We start from the raw sequence: 6,142 nt of genomic DNA, 5'->3' as shown, positions 1-6,142 counted from the left end.
CGCCGTTCCCAAGCAAGAAGAGCGGAGCGTGTTTGCTGGCCATGGACAGAGTCAAAGAGGGGACTGCTGGACAAGCCCAGAGACGAGGGAGGAGGCCAGGGAAGAGCACTCGGCAGGCCAGGAGCTGAATCAGCGAGGTACACGGCTGGGCACAGGCAGTGTGAGGGGGGGAGGCCCCCGACAAGCCCCAAGGAGGCAGGAGATCAGATACTGCCAGACCTCTGCACCTCACGCGGGTCCTGGACATTAGCAACAAAATGCCTGAAAGAAGCCTGTCTTTGCTTTATTTTCTGGGGGCACAACTCTGGGCCATTTGGCTTTGCGCAGGGGACCTCTGCAGGGTAAAAGCAAGCACTTGGCTTCTGTTTGTTATAGCTTCTAATTTGACAAAGGCTGTACGTCTGCGGCTTGAATGCTGCAGGGACGCTACCTCCATGCAGAGAGCTTCTGGCAGGCTAAATAGCTGTGGCAATGGCAATTGCAGTCCAGCAGCATTCTGAATGGAGAGCTGCCTGCTTAAGCATGGCAGAATTTAAGAAATACCACCTTTATTTGAATCCAGGATAATCACTTTTTCCTCACGGGAGCATTATCTCAGACTCTCCTGCTAGAAAGTTACAGTAGGGTAAAAAAAAAATTGCCGAGCATCGGTTGGTCTGTGCTGGTTGTCGGGGTGGTCGCTTTTAACCTCGCGTTTCCCAGTTAAGGTAGCGGAGGGAGAAAAGCTACTTCGTATTCGGCAGGAGCGAGAGCTCTGCGCTGGCGGTTGCTGTGGAGAAGCTGATTGTGGTCAATTAACCAGTCGTAAATCAGCCTGTCGCTGCTTTCTGTCAAGGCCTGTGCGGGGGATCCTGTCCTCAGGGGCGCGAAGCCGCTCGCTCCTCGGCAGCCGCCGCGAGCCCCTCGGCGCGGAGGGGAGGTTGCGGCGCGGGCAGAGCTGCCGGGCGGCCGGTGCCCGTCGAGGGGGGCAGCTCCTGCGCCCGCAGCTGTGGGCTCGCCGCCTCGCGTTGCCGGGGCCCGGAGCGGCAGCTGCCCCTGCCCGCGCTGGAGGTTCAATTGCGGTGATTTGTCATTGCTTGATTTAAATTTGTTTAGAACTCGACCGAAATACAATTTTTGTAAAGCTGCTCTCAATAGGTATGTTTGTATTTCTAAATAAGCGTTGAACATATTTTCCCTAAACTACTTAAACGTATTTTTCTTAAACTCATTCTGGGAATTTATGAGATTGTCTTGGCATCGAGGTCGTTTTGCGGTGGAGAGAGAGAGAGCAGTTTAGGTTGCAGGAGGATGAATATTCATGTCCTGTTGACAGCAAATACATTAAACTCACTTTTACCTTTTAATAACCTCTTAGAAATGGAAACCACCCACTACAAGTATATTTTCAGATTCTAAGGAAATATCCACACGGTTGTCATTACTTATAAAGGCAGTAAGTGTCCGCCTGCTTTCCTGTTCTGCCACCTGCGTCACGGTGGGCAGGCAGACCCCGAAACCGGGACAGGACAGACTGACTCCTCACATTTTATTCTCAGCACGGACTGGTTGAAGGGTTTGGTTTTAAACTACTTTCATATCCCCTCGCTAAACTGGGATGCGGTCCGGGTGCCTCTCACTTGGGTCGCTTTGCGTTGCCCCTCGCGGGAGGCAGCGTGCCGAGCCCCGTCTGGCCGCTGCCGAGCAGGGCTGTGCTCAGAGGCGCGCCGCGTTGTCCTGCAAATACCATCTGCTCCTCAGCATGCTCCTCCGTGTCCCTCACGGCAACGCCGGGACGTTAATGCGTGTGCCAGCTAGTGCCGATTAACGCTGGGTCACTTAGCAAGGGTTTGTAGGTGGCTGGAAAGGCAAGTGGCACCTCAGCCAGCGGATGTGTAACTGGCACTATATCTTTCAAGTTTTTTTTAAGTACTGGTCTATAAATCTATTGCATGCTGTGCAAGTGATTTATTGTAATTCATAACCTTTAAACCTTTCTACTACCACGCAGGCAAGTTCTTCTCTTGCACGTGAAACACTTTGATTTATAAATTTGGAGCAGGTTTAAAATCTGTTTTTTGCTTTCCTTCTAAATTTGGATTCACCAGTAAGTGCCAGGAAAATGTTATTTAATTTGCATTCGATGGTCTGATTGAACGGCGTTCTTCGTTTGACCACACAGAGATGGATTGTCTCTTTGAGAATCGCAGTCTTTTATCCCTCAGAGTTCAGAGGTTACATCAAAAACTGCCTGCCTGCTGCCTGATGTGACATTTGAACTCCAAAGGCCAAGAGATCATGAGGCCATAAAGCAGGGCAAAAGCTCTAAAGGTGTCATTCCTATTGTTCTCGGAGGACAGGACTTTAGCCGAGATCACATCATTCATGGGGTGGGGAATAAGGGCTAGATGTCAGCCGGGATCAGGAAAGCCTGGGTTCATCCTGTAGTCAAGAATCAGTGCTGGAGCAACGCTGCAAGTTTGCTCGCAGTAGTGGGACAGGTTTCTAGTAAGTGCCAACCCACCATGTGATCAAGAGTCTGCAGACTAGTAGTTCTTAATTTGTACGTTAATCTTTAATGTGTGTGTTGTATTTTTTGCGCTGCCCGTCATGAGAGGGAGAAATAGTTTACTCCAGTATGGACAGTCTCTCTCTGTTGAGTGACGTGTGGCTTCTCGTCCCGGGCAGAACGATCTGAGAACTCCTCCAGCCTATGTTTCACTGTCACCAGTAATGGGGAGCAGAGGAAAACTCATGGTACCTTAAATACTGCAGTAAGTAACTTCAAAAAGAAAAGTGCTGTATTGTGCCGTTTTTGTTTTAAAAACGCAGAACACTGTCATTGAAAAGAGGAAATCTATTTGAAATAAGGTACGGCTGTGTTTGTGGCTAGTTAGCATTTCAGTGCAGAGCAAAATAGTGTGAGCTGCTGAGATCGGAGCAAATACAACAGAGCAGATGCTTAATGGTGCCGGGCATTGGGTATTTCTCACTAGCCTCGGTGACGGCTATAAGGACGCAGCCCTCTGAGGACCTGGCCCACAGCGAAGGACGCGGAGTTAAAAGTCAGACCTCTGTCTCATTACCTTGATGTCAAAATACATCACTCACAATGTACTAAAGACCAAAATTATCTTGAACTGATTTCTGGAGAGGTTTCAGGGGTCTCTCAGAAACGCATATGAAGGCACATTTACACTCCGTGGTGGTGAGAATACCTTACACCGCAGGAGAGAGGAGAAATACTCCAGTGGAGCTGGAAGCATAACAGCTGCAGGATCTGAAAAAAGCCATTATAAATAGAAATCCCAGCCCAAACAGTTTTCCCAGGCAGAGATGCTGGTGCACCTAATGCCATGTCAGAGGGGCCTTGAAAAACCTCAAACCGCAGAACAGATGGATGCAGTTTAAAGGGAGAGGCACAACTGAGATGTGATCGTCTGAACAAGGGGCGGGCTGAGGAGAGGATGATAGGGAGGTTGTACTGAACCCAAAATCCAGGTATTGTGGAGCTTGTACCGCAAACGTGAAAATGTACTTGCGATAAAGGGAAGGAGGGAGATCCACAGAAGACGTAGTGGCAGGGCTTTGCATGAGAGCAGGATTTTGCTCAAGATTTTCAGAATTTATTTTGCTGTTGAGATAATCTGTTGCTGTTAACTCTGTCAGGGGTAAGTATTTAATTTGAAGTCAACGTACTAACTTGGATAATTATGCCAGTATGATTTCTGTCAAGACAGCTTGTTAAATAAAACTACAGCACTTGCAGAAAATTCCTACTTCTGTTAGCAGAGGTAGAGACAAACTGAAGATAGTGAGATTTAGAGATTACTGAGACTATGTTTATGATTTAGGCTAACAGTATCTCAAGTTATGCTGAACAATTTATTGTTTCTTAGCAGTGCTGCTGTGACTCATTCTGTTGGTCTGTACTGTACCTGCCAAGCTGGGCATAAAGCACTCAGACTTAGAACAATATATAATACGGCAAAAAATGTGTTTCTGTGAAATCACTGGACGTGTTCTGACAATCTTAAGTGGACTGAGAATATGCAAGGGGGGCCAGATGGGACTTATATATTCAGTAAATAAAGTCCTGATGTTCCCTGCAAATGTGTTTGCTAATTGCAACATTGCAGCTACCAGGAGTTTAATTAAGAGAATTAAGAACCCAGTTTGATGCCTGCTGCATCAGTGGGATCTCTTCGTTTCAGTGGGCTATGACCAGACCCTGAGGTACTGAGGAACAAGGTTTCAAATGATAGCAAATGGATATTTCAAGTGTTGAGTTCTTTTCTTCCCTTCTGTTTAAGGTTGGAGTGGAATTAGTGATATATAAAATACTGAGTATTAAGGCACAAAATAATTTTGACTTCCCGATTTGTGTATTTGGAAAGAACCTTTCTTACTGCAATCTTTTTATTTTCTAGCCAGATCCTGACAGCACTCCCACAGAAGTCGTTCATGTCAAAGCAATAATTGCAACACTCCTGTAAGGTAAAAATGGTTTGATACAAAATCACCCCAATACTCCACTGTAAAATTTGCCCCCGTAAATGTATACATGCTAGAAAGTTGGGTTAGAATCAGGGCCGCAGAGATGCAGCCTCAGCCCGACTGTGGGCACTTAAATGAGGAGCCTGGTTGCTTCTGTCCCCCTGTACAGGCGAGGGGGGGACATCGACGTCTCCAGAAGGCCTCAGCTGATCCAGACCTGAGTCAGGCTGCGGAGCGGTGCCTTCCGCTCTGCCTCCCGGGCACCTGCGCGTGTCGCCTAGGGGAGGTGGCACGAGTCCAGCTTTGGGAATTCCACACCTTGCCTCACCGTGTGTCTTTAGACCTGGTGTTTGGCAGAGTAGGAATCATCTAAGGTGATCCACTGTAGTGCCAGCAGTGCTTACGTAGATCCATGGCTGCTGGCAGCTGGCTCCTTCAGAGAGATGTCCAGCCGGGGAATCAGCTGGGAATTTCTGTGCATCTTTTCCTTCCTCCATCCAAAACCACCACAGATGGAGCTGAGTGAAAACACATTTGCCAACAAAGATGTCTTACTGAAAGCAGTGACAATTTTTACCTCTTTCAAAAATTTTGCTGCTCAAACAAAAGTAGTAACTGAAGTTTACAAATTTTGTTTTCTTTTGGGTTTTGTGAGAGGAGGGAAAAAAAGCAAGAGAGAAATAGTTGAAAAGGAATGAAAGCTGAATTGAAGCTTTGCTATTACTTGAAATTAATTTGGAAGTTTGTTCTTAACATGAAAGAAACTGAATACAGTTTTATTGCAGAAAAATAGGAAACATATAAAGGTCTTAATTTGACTTTTCCTTAGAAGATAGTATTAACCATCTCAGTAGTATGCTGGTTTAAATAAAGGTGTTTGCTTTCTGCCAGGGTAAGTTTTGAATTCTGTAATAAAGAAAACATCTGATTTATTTACAGGCTCTGTCGTTTCAAGCTGTCGTTATTTAGAGTCAGTGTGTTTGTATACTCCTCCCCTGACATTTGGGTACTCTTCCCTTGACAAGCTCTAAAGCAGGCAGGGAGTGATCACATGAAAGAAAAATGGTGCTCTTGCAAAAGGAAAAAAAGAAGTATGAGTTTGTGTGTGGTATCTGCAGTCTGGCAGCCTGTCCCCCAGCCTTCGCCATCTTCTCTGCAAACTGTTCACTTCATCATGGTCTGTGTTCACGGGAAAGCAGCACGTCCAGGTCTTTCCAAAAGACGCCTCAGATAACTGTGCACAAAGGAAAATGTTTTCTGTATTCCATGTTTCTTCAGGAAAGTGCATCGTATTTTGTACTGAGGTGATATGTTGTGCAAATGCCCTATTTCAGGCAAATTCTTTTCCAGTGCTTCTACCATCGATGCCTCCATATCTGGCAGCTAGTGGAAACTGAAAAACTGGCCTGAAGTACATCAAGGCCTGCCAATGACTTATTGGAAATAAGAGGAATCTTGACTTGAGCCTAGTTAGCGGTACGGAGATTGTCTGTGATGGATGAGGTGAACATTAATCTACCGGCCCTCGCCCAGACGGTGCTGTTCCTGACGACAAAGCGGGTGCATTGCCAGCACCCAGCAGCCAGCCGGGACGGCACTGCGGGAATCAGATGCAGATGACAGGAAGGTGATAGAAGTTTCAACCTCTCGAAAGATCTTCAATACT

General features: G+C 46.6%; 1 long non-coding RNA gene across 1 annotated transcript; it reads left to right on the top strand.

Annotated features, from left to right (window-relative positions):
* The first annotated feature begins 147 nt into the window (after positions 1-147).
* On the top strand, positions 148-5,361 carry LOC135324965 (uncharacterized). Its single transcript, XR_010386182.1, has 2 exons — positions 148-2,753; positions 4,410-5,361. It is a non-coding gene; the product is annotated as an uncharacterized LOC135324965 (long non-coding RNA).
* Positions 5,362-6,142: the final 781 nt, after the last annotated feature.

Source organism: Dromaius novaehollandiae, chromosome Z (assembly GCF_036370855.1).
Source record: "Dromaius novaehollandiae isolate bDroNov1 chromosome Z, bDroNov1.hap1, whole genome shotgun sequence".
Lineage (NCBI taxonomy): Eukaryota > Metazoa > Chordata > Aves > Casuariiformes > Dromaiidae > Dromaius > Dromaius novaehollandiae.
Note: the sequence above shows the minus strand (reverse complement) of the source record. Positions and strands in the feature narration are given on the sequence as shown.